The sequence below is a fragment of the Pyxicephalus adspersus genome, chromosome 4 (genome assembly GCF_032062135.1).
Source record: "Pyxicephalus adspersus chromosome 4, UCB_Pads_2.0, whole genome shotgun sequence".
NCBI classification, from domain to species: domain Eukaryota; kingdom Metazoa; phylum Chordata; class Amphibia; order Anura; family Pyxicephalidae; genus Pyxicephalus; species Pyxicephalus adspersus.
The window spans coordinates 69,973,892-69,989,992 of NC_092861.1; positions in this window are offsets into that span (position 1 = coordinate 69,973,892).

A 16,101-nucleotide genomic window follows, 5' to 3' on the forward strand; every position below is an offset into this window, starting at 1 on the left:
TGAGATCAAAATACATTACTTGTAAAGCCCTGGTAAAATGTCAATGCTTTGCCAGCCCCCCCCCCCCCCATCTGACCAAGTCTCCAGACCAGTGTTTCTCAACCAGGGTTCCATGAAACCTTAGGGTTCCTCCAGAGATTACTAGGGGGTTCTTTAGCAATGAGAAATTATTGTCTCTTGGGTCAGTCCAGGTTACACCAGTAATCAGTCTAAGGGTGACATTCTTCCTACTGGCCAGCAATGTAAGAAGCATTCTTCTCAGTGACCACCACACTAATGCACTGTAAGCTGTTTATCACAGGGGTTTCTTGAAGACCTGAAGTACACGAAGATTATGTCTTGGGGGAGGGAGGGAGTAGGGCTTACCGGGGACCAGGAAACACAAAAAGCAGGAAAAGGTCTAATAAATACAAGGTAGGGAAAGTCTGTGGTCAGAGCTAGAAATTAGATGCAACAGCCTCTGCAAAGGATTCTGAGGGGTGAGGCAGGAGGGAGTCCAGAAAGAAGATCATATGGAGAGGTGTCAGCCAGGTGGATAATCTGAAGGGTAAAGACAGTTCATAGTTAAGAAATTGGGCAGAAGTCAGTCCAGGAAGGAGGCAAAGGGAAAATCAAGCAATAAAATGGTCGGTAACAGGAAATTGGGGACGATTTGACATCCTCAGCAGTAGGTACAAACATCACACTATCATTGGAAGAGAAGCATGGTGGCACGTGCTCTTAGAAACCTCTGTGGGGCGAATGTAAGGGATGACAAGTAGCTGTTAGGTTAACTCACACTGTGATACCTTACCATACTGTCTACCTTTAGTTTGACACCATAAAGTACCACACAAACAGAAGAAACTAGGATACATTTATTCATGACAATTTACAGTGTTGCTCCACTCACAAAGTATGTTCTATGTAGTTCACAAAGTATGCTGCACTATGACACATCCATCTTAGAAAATAACTTTAGATAGAGCACACTGTGTTTGATCACATGATAAAGCATGTTTCACAGAGTGTGGTATAAATGGGCCCCTACTTTTCTATGTTTCATGGAAATTACATGATGGCTTGTTGTATCTCTAATAGAGTCCAACTACAATATCCACCATCCAGGATCCCAGTTCATTTTGACTGCTATAGCAATTGCAAAGCCATATTGAAGTGTGCTTCTTTCTTAATGAATTGTCATTTATGTAATCTGTAATTGATCATCTTTATATACGCAGCACTGTTGGTTATTGTTCTGTGATATACATTTGTTTCTCTAAAGCTAAAATGTAACAGATAAAACAATTCTAGTTAAACAGCACCATCATACTTAGGAAAGCTTGTTACAGCTTCAGTTTTCCTAAGCATGAAATAAAATGCAAAGCTTTTTCAAGCCAGTATAAAGAAGCTATTTCTGACTATTACTTGTTTGAATAGAAACTCTTTTACAGAGCTCTAGAACAATTGCTTTTATTTTCTACTTAACTTTGCTGTAAAGTGTCACTTTTTAGTGTCTACTGAAATAGGAGCTGTTGCCTAGGAACGTTAATTAGGATGTTGTCAAGTGGAAATCAGCTAATCACCCTTTGACTAGAAACTTTCCTTAGAGAAATACTGGATTGCTAATCTCCATCTGGAAAGGCTAGTTACCTGGCTTTTATATTGAGACAGTCACTGACCTGGGATAAGCTTCCTTAGCTGGCAAGTCAAAATTAGAAGTTTTTACTTGCAGGCTTATTCTATGTTAGTGGCCTAAAGGGGCTGATTTACTGAAGGTGACAAGCCAATTTAATTTGTCTAATGTTCACATTGCTAAGTAGTGATCTAGTCCTTTTTTTCATTTTCTCTTGCAAATGATTCAAAGTGAACACAACTTTCTCCCTTTTCCAACATTTGTTTTGCAAAGTGCACATTTATTTTGCTCAGTGAATAACCTGTACTCTAATAAATTTTATCTAAGGTACATAGGCAAGAAAGTTAGCATGGCAGCCAGACAATTAGTATTAGCAGAATGAAGAACAAGTAATGGCAGCATCCATGGTTCTCTTGGGAAAGTGACACAGTGACTACAAGATTGCTTGTAAACTAAACAAGTTCTGTCATAGAAGAGAATCTATATTTTCCTTTCCAGGATCCTGCCCTCACATTCTGCCACATTGCTGGAGATGGCTTCCAAGTGTTTCAAATATCTGTTTCCCTTGCCACATGCTGTGGTTCCTCCTGCCAGTTCATATGTTCTGGGAGAAAATAATTACAATTGGCAGAGAAAAGAGCAGATGCTCACCCAGAAGTGTGAAATACCTGTAGCGGCAGAAAACACCAAAGCATTTTAAGATATGGGCTTCTGAAAAAGTAAGTATACATGCTCTCCTTTTACAGGAATATTTACTTCTGTAATTGGGCAAGGAAGGATGAGGGGCATGCAAACATCATCGTTATTGCTAAGAGAAAACTGCAGCTCCTATACCGAAATCTACCAGGACAAGAATGGCAGTTTTTCCTGGGAGGACAGTACTTTTTGGAAATGGCAGCAATTTGGACATTCCAGTTGGGTTCAGACTTGTGGATTTTGCAAGAGGTTTTGACTGGTATTATTCCTATTTACTAAACTCATGTAAAACTCAGTCAAAATTCATTTTATTAAGTGAATATTGTACACATCTTTAGTAAATAAACCAGAGAATGTTTCGGAGCAAAACGAAGAGCAAAATGGATTGTTAGATACCAATAAAAAGAAAACATCTTTGAGTAGGAGGCATTGTGATTAGGCTGATTAAGCAGAGGCAGGAAAATACCGATATAGACAAGGTAACACATAAGGGTCTGCTTAGTGTCTCTCTTAATTAACTTCATAATTTAATAATGACCTGAGTTATTGATTAAAAATGCTAATGATACATGAATGCATTTGCAGGCTATGTCATAATATAATCTATTCATTGTATTTTATTAGTTTTGCTGTGATTTGCATCCTCTGCCCTGCAGCTGGTATTGATGGACAAGGAAGAAAAAAGAAATACACAGATTTCTAATAAAAAGAATAGGATGTACCAGTAGAGCATCTAATATAATATACCAGAGGATTATTGATGAGTTCATGCCATGTCATATACAGCAGTGTGGACTGATGCATGACAGGCCTGCATGAAAATGGAACTAGTACATAATATATTTATAATAATTTATCCTGATCGAGAATATAAATCATTTAATGCTTCTAATCTGTACCATGAACAGCTCTTAGGATAAGCAAGAAATGTAGAATTTTATCATATAACACATGTTGCTTTTTTTATTTTTATTTTTTTTATTTTGAATACTACTCTATTGAAAAAAGAGATTAGACCTGTGTTGCAGAGAAGCATGTCTTATGAATTAAAAAATGGTCTAATGCTTATTTTGATTAACTGTGCATAGGTAACCTATTCATTTTGAAAAGGCTGCTTTAATTAAAGCATGTTAACATGTGATATAATATTTGTGAGCATTAATGTATTACACTGACCTAAATGGGCCCTTAGAATATGTTGGTAGTTCATAAGCAATGTAATGTAAAGCAATAAAAAATACGTACCTTTAAGTTGTAGACAGGAGGTACTGATATCAAAGTAGGGAAATATTATCTATCAGGTTTTTTCTGCCTGTGGCCCTCAGCTGACAGAGGTTCTAATCTTCTCTACTATAAAAAAAAAAAAAAACATTTTTTATGTGTTTTATCATTGTTAGAAAGATGTTCTTTTAATTTCTGATTTAGTATCTGTCGTGGTATTGGTTTGGATTACTCTAACATATATGCACTTATAATCCAACAAAATAAAAGATTTGGATGGATTTTATTTTTAGGCAGCTGATGTTTGTTAAAAATATTCCAAAAAGGAATATTTTGACCTAAACTGTATTACATGCATATTTTTTAAGTAGCATAAATTATGATAAACTTATTGCTGGTACTTGGTACTTTTTTGTCCATGAACCTGTCTGCAGTGACCTATCTAATTCTGTATCTACACAGTCATTGGCATCCCAATGCTATCAGCACCATACTGACACATTCAGTGACATACCCAGAAACATATTCGCATTTAGTACCACACTGACACAACCAGAAACATCTGTGCAAACACAATGGGCCTGATTTAATAAAAATTTCCAAGACTGGAGAAGATAGTCTATCAAGATAGAACCTGGGTGATCCAACATGCCTGGAAAAGATCTGGCCCAAAAGTGAAAACAGTTGGCATCAAATAGCAAAGGATTTTTAAGAATTACATTCCAGGTTTGCTGGATCATCCACCCAGAAAGGATGGGCTCCAAGATAAGCAGGTGAATATTAAACATTAACATTAGTTTCCATGCATTTTAAAATTATTTCTGGTGATGACAATCGCTTTTAAGGTTTAAATAAAGTATACTGCTTTTTATCATGTACATTTTTGATTGTGTAAATTTCTTGACTAATAAACTAATTAAAAGGGTATAATAGTTCCAAGACAGTATGATTCACTAATAAATAAACATAAAGTAGTTTCAAAGTAATACACTTTATTAATACCTTAATTAAGGCCTCTCATTATAAATTCCCAAAATAAATTTGTTAGAGGCTTTAGCGATCTATAAAGTGTACTGCTTTTCAACTAGTATACTAAGCCCAGTGTGTTAATTTAATTTATTAGTTCCATTATATAACTCACTAAATCTAGGGGAGCAAACAGGAGCAACCTCTGCTAGTTATGTGCGCTTACTGAATTTAAAAAAAATCAACCAACTGCCCACCCCCACAAATTTCACTCCATTCCCCAGGAGGACATTGAACAGTGGATGTTCCCTAGGCATCCTGGGAGTGGCACAGGATATTAACTAGTTTACCTTTAGTTCTGGATAAGTTGGGGCTGGACTTGAGGCTCCAGAAATGAAAGAAAGTTGACATCAGCCCATAAGGGGATTTATCAGGTGTAGATAAGCAGTGTAGCATATGGCAGTGTTTTCAGGTGCACTGGATGCCACTCCTAGTACCCATGGTATCCAATGCCAAATCTTCAGTGGCAAATCTTGCCCTGTATGTAAGCACTTCCATAAAATAATTTTTGACTGGGTCCTGAACCGTGGCATACTTACACATTTAAGAGCCCTTTTTTACTGTGCTACTCCTTTACTTTGTATCTTCAAACTTTCATTTACTGTATACCCCCACCTTCTGTCTCCACCCTTATACTTTGCAACTTCAATTGGCCACCTCTTTACTGTCCCTAAATAAAAACAAATAAAAATCAGAAATTTCCAACTTGAAATACAAGGGTCCTTTTGCAGGAAAAGCTATTTTGGCCCTTGGCCCTATACCAGTGATTCATGATTAATTTAACAAGTTTTTTTTTTCATTTAGTACACAAACACAAAGTGTGAATCTTTCAACGTCTTTCTAAATTTGGAAAAAATATATTGCTAAAGATATATTTTAAAAATCACAGAAATATACATTGTGTAGGTTTTAGTTTACGTAGGTTACAACATTAGGACATTCAAAGCTCATTGCATAAATTTAACTTTTATTCCCTTACAGAGTTTTTAAATTAATTTTGGGGGGTAATTTAAACTAGCTTTGCATATAATTATTAAAAAGGTTTAGTCTTGCTCTTGTGTTAAGTAAACCACTCTCGATGTCTATCAGGACATCCATGCAGTAACTTTAATTACTTGCTTTGCTTTGTACTCCTGTCATATTCTCTTATAATCCCTTTGGAAATTAATGTAAAAGTGTTCTCTTTTTTAGAGAACATTACACCATAGCAATTTAGAGGTAATGGCACTGAAAGATAGTTACACAGGCATCTGTGAACGCTTTGTAAGATGAACTAGAGAAAAACACATCTGGATAATGAATGGTCTCACAATACCTTGTTGTTAATTATACTGAATCTTCCTGATTAGGAGCATGTAGCTCCTTTTGTATATTCATATCAGGGCCAAACAGTACACTTCTATCATATGTTGTGCCAGTAAGCGTTCTCGTCTATTTTATATCAGTAACTAGTGGTGCATGAAATAAAAGATTTCCAAAGTAAATATTTTTAAAATCTAAAAAAAAATGTATGTTTTTCAGCCTAGCCCATAATAAATAAAAAGAGAAATCATAAAGTAAACTACTCCTATGAAAAAAGAACTCAGGACTCTCAATGAAGAATTTCATTAGAGGTTTCATTATAAATCATAATCCATAGAGTATTGTTTCTGCTGCAATACCAGGAAGCAGAAAAATATAGAATGTATTACTAAAAAAGTTTCCTGAAAATACAATTTAGCCTTTAAAAGTTTTATCCTACTGTATGGATGCTTGTGGGCTGAAACAATCAATAGTGTATGGTATATATCAGGTAAACATGTACATTGCACTGTATGTCGGGTAAACAACAACAGCATATCTGAAACAAGAGTTTTGGCCACATAGGTTTTATTGTTCTGCTGCAACAGAATAAATAGCTTAATGTTATGGTAATAGAGTCTTGAATTCTGTAATTTATTGACTAAAACCCTGTTTACTGAAAATAATTTGTCATTGCACTGGAGGTCAGAGAACTGGCTGCGTTGTTTAACAGTGTACCTGGATCTCAAGACTGTTTGCACACGTTCTTTGAAACATAATGGTGCAAATTATTTGGCACATAGAACAAATCATATATAGGTGTTTTTAGCTGTTTGTGTATTTGGAGTTCAGGTTTGGGGGATACCCTAAGAGCTACACCCGAGCATTTTAATATTATATGTATAACAGTTATATACAGTAATGATGCAAATGTAAATGTTTTATTGTGCAGTACAGGACAAAACACCGATTTCATTAGCTATGGAAAGATATAGGCTTTGGATTAGTGGTATAATAGTTTTGTATCAATTCAGTGGATCTGACTTTTTTTACAGATTAGCTGAAATGGATTGTAAGAATCAAAAAGAAAGGTTGTAAGCACGTAAATCATCTGTTCACCCCTGAGGGTCAACATTGTGAAAGAAATAAAGCAGAAATTGTGGTAACACAATTGGAAAAATATCAAAGTATCTCTTCACTCTAATAGCATACATAAACTAAATTTAATGTAATTTAGATATTTCATGTCTGCATTAGAGGAAAAATCACTTTAGCATATACAATGGATTTAGCCTTGTGCGGATTTGAGTTTAGGACATAAATGCCATTTTTAAACCTCCAAAATTATAAAATATATTCAAGTTAGAAAATAAAACTCTAGCAGCTTTTTTATCATAAGCTTTTTAAAGTAAACCTTTTTTTCAGGTTCTACTTAGTCATAATTATGATTTATGTCATAGTCAATATTGTGCTGCCTCTAAAGCAAAAAAAATATAAAAAAAAAAAAAAACAGAAAGATTGCTACGTTATGCAAAAAAGATCTTCACTTCTGTCTCACTCTGTCTTACTATTATGCCTGGCTATGTCAGTGCCTCCCAATTACTTTTTTATGAGAGCAAAAGGTGAACGCAATACTCCTAACCTGTGATTTGTTTTTACCCATAATTTACCTGTTTCCACCAAAAAATAGCATTTCTTTCAATGAAAATACAATAAAACATAAAAATCGTAAACAATTTTAAAATCATAAAATGAAAGTAAGTTATTATCCTCTGCCCTTAAAAAATATATGGTTTGGTAGCAGCAACAAAAATATAGGTGTCATTACAGCTTATTGGCTGCTACAGCAATATTTATTTCCCAGCTAGATGAAAGGATCTTTGAAATTGCCACTGACCATGAAAAGCAGGAATTATAATTACGCTGTTTTATTTATGGGTTTACTTGAACAGTAGTCCCATATAAAAATGCAGTAAAAAAAATAAGTTTAGGTGTTTTTGTTTTAATTGCCCCACCAAAAATGATATTAAAATTGAGAGGCCATCTTGAGACAGGAAATAAATATTCTTTATGAGATAGTGGAAGATTCTGAGTTCATTGGACAGTGCTAATGATTCTGAAAATAGAACAGTATCAAAGAGCAGGGACCCACCACTACAAAGTGCACAAATCTACACAGGACAGAAGGAATATATGTACATGGTACATGCACCTAACACAGTTATTTTTTATTTGTCTGGGGGAGGGGCCTGATGTGGACATAACAGTTAGCTGATGGTAAAAAGTAAGCTCAGAATAATTTTTGTACACAATATAATCCCAACTTGTTTTGGTTATTATAAAAGATGAGAGTTTGTCAAATATATGGATACCACACATATCAAGCCTCTAAATTGGCAAGAAGCTAGAGTATCTAAAAATTGTTCATAGGGTGTGGTTGTCAGGGAAATGAGAATAAACTGGAACCTAACAGTTCCAGTTCATGCCATTTAATATTAATTAGTCACACCAGGGCAGATAGGGGAAGAAAGAAATAAGAGGAAAGGAACAAATATTTTAGAATAAATGGTGTAGGGAATAGGAATTTTAAGACATTCGGGAGAAAGGATAAGAATAGAGTAAAATAAGTCAACCTTGGTTGGAACAGGCCAGGGATCCGGACACTGAAGCTTGAATTGCAAAGTGTCTAGAGATTTCTTCGGTCATTTAGGCTCTCTCTGGAGGCTCTTTTTGTATCTTTAGAGTTGGCTGCGTCAGGAGAGGGTGCTGCTTCTTCAAAACTGCATCCAGCAACTTCCAGGGATGCCAATGCTTTGGAGGGTGGTGGCAGGTTATTGCACAAGAACAACATAGATCCAGCAAATTCATCTTTATATACAATATAGTAAGTTTTTCTTTGTACAATTTATTAATGGGTAAAAGTGCAAAATTTAATTTATCTCTCTCAACTTACTTTGATTTAAAACATTTTGTTAATATAAAGTAGTAACAGTGAGACGAATTCAAATTAAGCCCCCCGACCCCCCTTCCTCAAACTTCACCACTGTCCATAAATAACTTAAATTTATGAAAAAAATTTAGGTTTTGAAATAACTCACAAAGTCAATGACCTTAGACCTTAATGCATTTCACAGTAATTTTTACCGTTTCCCAAATGATTGCCATATTCACAAAAATTTTTAGGAAAAAAGTTCTCAGCTTTTCTCATACCTTCTGGAAAAGACTTGGCTTAATATATGCTGACAAAGGCTAGGTTTTGACTAGATACATTCTGATGTTGGTGAAAGATTGACTAGACAAAGGCTGATACTGGAAAGGACTTAGCTGGGCACAGGCTGATAATGCTAGTGAACACTTGGCTGGACATAGACTGATGCTTGCGAAGACATGCATGGACACAGGCTAATGCTGGGAAAAAAATTGGGAGGACACTAGCTGATGATAATAGATCGTTGCTGGCAAAGACTAGGTTCACCACAGGCTGATGATGTTGGTGAAGATTTAGCTGGACTAATGATGATGATGTTGGCAAGGACATGGCCAGACACAAGCTAAGGCTTGCAAAACCTTGGTTGGACACAGGCTATTGCTGGAGATTTGGCTAGATAGAGGCTAATGCTGCTTAGGTTTTGGCTAGACACAGACTGGTGCTAGTGAAGACATGGTTGGACAAAGGCTTATGCTGATGAAGACTTGGTTGAATACAAGCTAAAGCTGCATAGGCTTTGGCTGTACAAAGGCTAATGATACTGGTGATGACTTGGCTGGACACCGACTGACACTAACAAAGTGTTAGCTAGAGCCAGGCTAATGTAAATGAAGACTTGAATAGACATGAGTGGTGATGACTATGCTTTTCTGGACAGAAGCTGATGATGCTGGTAAATACTTGGCTGGTCACAGATTGAAGTTTAAAAGGCTTGACTGGATACAACCCAATTCTTGCTAGGCTAGTAAGGATTTGGCTGAATACAGGCTGATGCTGGCTGGGCCTTACCAATCTGCAAGCTGATACCGATGTTGATTGGGCTAGATGAAGGCTTTTCTGGCACTGGCATAAGCTCAATAATGTCTCCCAGGGGTAATACTGTCTCTGGCTAAGGTTCCCCACGACAGAGGTGAGGCTCACTTAGCATTAGCATTTAAACCAAGTAGGGCCTAGGCAGCTGTCTGCCATTCTTATCATTATGATTAACTTACATAATGTGCTGTGTGTCCTAAAAGGCAGAGCACAGTAGTAATGTCTGGGACTGGCACAGAGTTTGTGGGCTGATTGCTGGTTACTGTTCTGATGACGGGTGGTAACTGACACAGGTAGAAGCAGAACCACTGACTCCTAGTTTATGTCATTTAAACACATTTCAAACACAGACCAGTTAGTGTGACTTTGCCCAGCAGCAATCTGCAATAAAACAATTGGGATGATTTGATCCTTTGTTGGCAACATCCTCTGCTCCCTATAGCTAATATTTTTTGGGTTAGATTTTGATGCTTGGGACTCATTGGGGGGTGCAGCACATATCCCAGTTTACCCCACTGTAGCATCGCTACTATTTTCTTGACTAAAGTTTAAGAATGTGACAAACACTGGATGTGATTATACAGAAGTAATGTTTCATACTGTGCTAATAAAATATAAATAAGACAGGAATTTCTGCATTAAATTTTTGGCTTCTTTTCAACCAATTTCCTATTATTCATAGACATTGCACTTGACAGGGTACATATTGTATAATTAGTCATTTCACAAATATCTTCTTACCATATATACCACAATTCCATCTGTAAAATGATTTTCACATTTTTAACTTCCATATGTTTAACAACTATATTTTGGTTTACTTATCAAAATATAGTCTAATAGAATATATAAATAAATATATATATATTGATATTAATATATATATATATATTTTAAATAACAGGTCTGTATGGCTTTATTGTAGGAACAATAAAACAATAAAATAGATTTACATTTACTTCATTGTTATTATCAAATTTTTGACCATTAGTGGTGGTCTGAATTCTAATCTGACATCAATATACCTAAAACTGAATGATATAGCAGGCCACCAGAAAATGACAGATGTCATCATCTATCAGCCAGATGGACTGAGGCATCTGTCATTGTGCGGCAGCCAGATTGGTTGGGCTGTACTATAACTGTCATTGATAGCTATAGTACAGTTCATAAAAAAAAAATTTTTTGACTCAGAATTTCGCAATCCAGTTAGATTTCTTGACTAGACTTCAATTCGGGTCAGATTTTTTGTGTTATGAGCATCTCTAATGACCATTTGTCCATTCATTATCATTACCAGCAATTACAGTATTACTGTACTATTACAATTATGCACTATTACAATTATGTGAACTTTGTTTACCTTTTTTTTTTTTTTTTTTTTTTACAAATAATATGCAGGAAACTTTGTTTTACCTATGTTGTTTATTGAGAAGCAATGTGGTTTGAAGTTTGTAGTTTACTGACTTCTATATTGATTTTCAGACTGTTATTACAATTGTTTACTGACCAGTGATATGACTTGTGGTCTGGTTTTCTCATTTATTTACCTCCGATATGATTTATGGTCCGTTTTTGCTCATAAGTGACCTGTGAAATGGCATAGGGTATGGTATAGCTCATCTCTGACCAGCATAAATATATGACTTGTGGCCTGTTGTTCTTATTTATTGACAGTGACATGACTTATGGTGCGTTACTGACTAGTAATGAGATTTATAAACTGTTGCTGTTGTATAGTGAATGCTGTTGTATAATATAACCAGTACAAAAAACTTCAGACTGGTATTGTTTTCTACCAATCTGTATTATTTTTGTTATTATTGTCCTTTACATATTAGTGATAGGTTTATAAATAATTTATTTTGTTTACTGACCAGCAATACGCTTGTGATAGGATTTGTAATCCATAACATGGCATCCTAATCACTTTATTTAGCACATATACCAAAGTCTGAAATGTTTAAAAAACATCATTGTATGGATGACTGGATGAACTTTTCTTTAAGGTTTTAGGCTTTGGTATACTAAATACAAAGATAAAGAGTGCTACTGGATTATATTTTTTTATCTAAAGAAAGAAGATATAAGCAACATTAAAACTAAGCGCTTTGTAACATTGTATAAAGTCTGAATATATTCTCACTACAACTGAAGTGTAATATTCTGCCTGTTCACCTAAATAATAAGATCTAATGCTACAAATACCGAGCACATAATTACCAATACCAATATAGCTCCCATTCTTTTTTATAAAAATAGCCTCTATAAAGATTTATTTTTTATTTAAATATTTTCAGTGTTTAGAAATATTAGTTTAAAAAGATTAGGTGTGTCTTTAACAATACAGGTAAATTTGCCACTGATCATAATCCAGTTGGGATGTGACTTACACGATAAAGTGCTGTTGGGAGACATTTTATTTTTTTATTCACAACTTTTGGTGACTGGCACCTTCCTGGCCATTCAGTCACCCACACCACTACAATAGTTCCTAAAGAACATTTTACAACTTACTTCCAGCTTCAATAATTTTTTTTTTGGTGGCTGTGAATGAGATGCTACATTTTGCTGCAATTTTAGTCTGTGAAAGTAGACTGCATTGCAATCTCACTGCCAGTCTGAGCATAGTTTCCTTGATACATTTTTATAGGTTGCCCTGGACTGATTTTAATTCATCATGGTATAAATATAAGTGTATAGAGGTGTATTTATAAACACCCTAAACTTGTTGCTCAGTTAGCACTCTCGCCTTTGCAGCACTAAGTCGCAGGTTTGTATCCTGGTCGGGAGTTTGTATGTTTTCCTTGTGTTTGCATGGGTTTCCCCCCACATCTCAAAAATATGCAGTTAGGTAGTTCCTAATTAGCTTCTATTCTGGTTGCCGACCCCAATTGTAGCTTAAAGAGAGAAAGAATGAGGAAAGCTGGGGTTTCATATGGCAAGTGTCAAAATTATATTTAGCATACTTGCTTGTGTTCAATAAAGAGTGATAAAGATACATTCATAGTGCATTGAACACAGAAACTGACAAGGAAGTATGCTTGTTAAACCATGGCAGATTTTCGCCCGATAATTGGCCGATGCCGATTATCGGGCGATAAAAATCTGACGTGTGTACGTAGCTTTAGGTATTCCATCATTCGGATATCGTGAATGCGGGCATATAGTTCTGCAATGGATATTTTAGATCTGCATTCAACTCAAACCCAATGTTTCCAACACACAAAGTAAGTGCAGGGATCAGTAGAATGTAATGCACAGAGTTCAAGGATCAGAAGTACATAGGTGTTAGGAGTATGTAATGTACAGATTGCAGGGATCTGGGTTTGTAAAACAACGTAAACCAGCCATAAGTATGCAATATAGCGCACAACATACAGAGTACAGTAGTCAGACATACGGTACAGTATAGAAAGTGTGGTCGTCAGGAATAAGTAATCCACACTGTACATATTACATATTCCTGACTGTTGCAATTCGTACATTTTGCCATGACCATTGTGCACAAAGTGTACAACTGTGGAAACAAAAATGGCCTTACTCTCAACGTACTCTCAACAACAATTTACGTTATTATCCATGCTACTCCATAAACAAAAAGTAAAAATGTGCATTGCTACTAAAACTTGAAAACAAAAAAAACATAAACGTTAAAAGTTGAGCAATTCTACAAACAGGATTTTAAGCAACCAAATGAGGTTTAGTACCATGTAAAATAAAAGTGTGCAGAAAATTCCAATTCAACCCTTAATATCATCTTCCATGTAATGTGCCGCTAAAAATTTGTATAAAGTAGAGCTATGATAAATCTTCTCAATATAATAAAAAAACATCAGAACAAAAAGAAAGTTCAACTGGTCTCATAACAAATGCCAGATTACTCATAAATTACACATGCACCAGATGCTATATAGTTTGCTCAATATCCCAACCTGCTTCATTAGCTAGCTAAAATTAAGAATGAAAATATGACTTTGAATGATATTTTAGACAGCAGAGAATTTGGCACAATATTTGGTTATAATAAAATATTTTGGTATAATAAAAATTGGCAACATTTATGTTACATAAAAATGGTTATTATGATGAACTATGAGTTCTGCTCCAGTTTCCCTGCTACAGTCCCACTTCAATATCAAGAAACTTCATTGTTAGTTTTACAGAGAACCTTTAAAACTTCAGTATGCTCTAAAAGAAAACCCTGCTAGAGCTGCCGTTTTATTAATTTATGATGTTTGTGGTTTCCTGTCACTGTAATTTAGATTAGATTTTGTAATAGGAGATTTTTCAGTATGAAACCATCAATTACTTTTAAATTAATCCATGTAAAAAACTGACTGTCATGTTATTTGGGAAGCTAATTATGGCCCTCAAATGCACGTCTCCAATGATTGTGAATTTACCAGCATTAGAAACAGTCTCCTGCGACAAGGTCAAGAATGATAGCTAAAAGTGTTTGTGTTTATGACTGACGTAGATGACAGTGCAGTGGAGACCTGAGTTGTAAGGAATTCATGAAGAAATGCCAGTACTGACTGTTTTAGAGAACATCATTCTAACAGCAGAAGTCAATCTCTAAGGCATTCTGTACAGCATATAAAGGCAAAATATAATAAAACCATTTTTTCATAGCCGCACAGTTATTTGAACATTAAAGGGACTTTTATCTGCCATTTATATATAAAGCTATTCCTAATAGCCATCTCAATGTGTCCTGAATTGCCATGCTATAATGACAAAACTCTTGCCTATGAAACTGCCTAATATGAATCATTGATTTTAAAATATAATTGAACACTTGCACAGTAAATGCAAAATAAATATTCAGAAATTGTTTCCATGATAGTAAATTATATGAGCATTGAGCTATTATCTTAAAGTAGGTATAATAAAATTTAAGTTATTTATATAAACAGAATTAATGAAATGAACTAACATGTTATAGGAAACCTATCAAAATTGGTGTTGGATGATATTTGGCTTACACTGTAAGTATGTCAGTATTTCTGTTTTGAATATAAATATCTTCTATAGATTGATAATACATAGAATTATAGTTACAGAAATACCACAAGATAAAAAAGCAGGATTGTAATTCACCTACACCCACAGTTGATCAAGAAGAAAAAACATAATCCAATCTGCTTTTATGGACCTATACTTGCAGTATTAAATACATAAATTACCTTGATATTTAGTTTTTAAATTGTTTCGATTTTTAGGGCAATACAAACATTGGGAATAAAGGTAAACTGGGTAAATTTGAACATTAACACTCCACATCACAAAGCTCAGATCATTTTAAACTGGCTTCTTGAATAGGAAACTATTTTGAGATGATTTAAATTTTGTAGCCTCCACAATCACCAGATCTTGATCCGATACAGCAACCTTGGGATGTGGTAGAAAAGGAGACAAATCAGCAGCAAATGTATGATGCTTTATTTCCATTATTGACCAAAACCCCTAGGACCAGCACCTTGTTAAATCTATGCCATGAAGAATTCTGGCAAATTTTTGTGGCAAGGAAAAGGGGTCCAACCAGTACTAGCAAGGTGTACCTAATAAAGTGGCAATATGTCTCACAGCCAATAGAAACATGTAGGTGGCAGGATAGTGAGGGCAAGCCTAAGCTCTACTATCAAGCACTGGAACTTTACCTGATCAGAATATTACTGCAGGGGTGATAGAGGGTATACGAGGAGGTAAAAAGCTGCTGCAGGGATGTGCCAGCATCTCTGGGTGCCTGCAAGTTAAACCTGGCAGCATATTTGTTTTAGATAATATGTCACTTTAGGCAGTTTCCCTTTTTATTTGTCATACATTTTCTGGCCTTGTTTTTTTTTTTTTTAGGATGGCTAGGTGGTCATACATAGGCACATGTTAGTTAATTTTTCCCATGTATAAGGCAGATGTAAAAATGTTTTCAGGTTAGGTATTATCATTTCTTCTTACTATTACATTGTGGTCTTCGGTGACAAGTGCCAAGGCATTGTAGATGCAATGTACAGTACTTAGGTATTTTACATGTAAAGACAGTCACTAAAATTAAAAATCAGCTTAAACATGTTAATGTAGTTTGAGATGCAATTTTCAACATTTAAAAATATGAAAATTTCACTAAAATAATACTTGGTGATCCTGCCATTGGTTCTCTGTTTAGGCTCACTGTTATGGGGTGATAATGCTTTGTCCCTGACTCCCAGTTTTCCTTCACTGTCACCTCATGGGCTTCCTA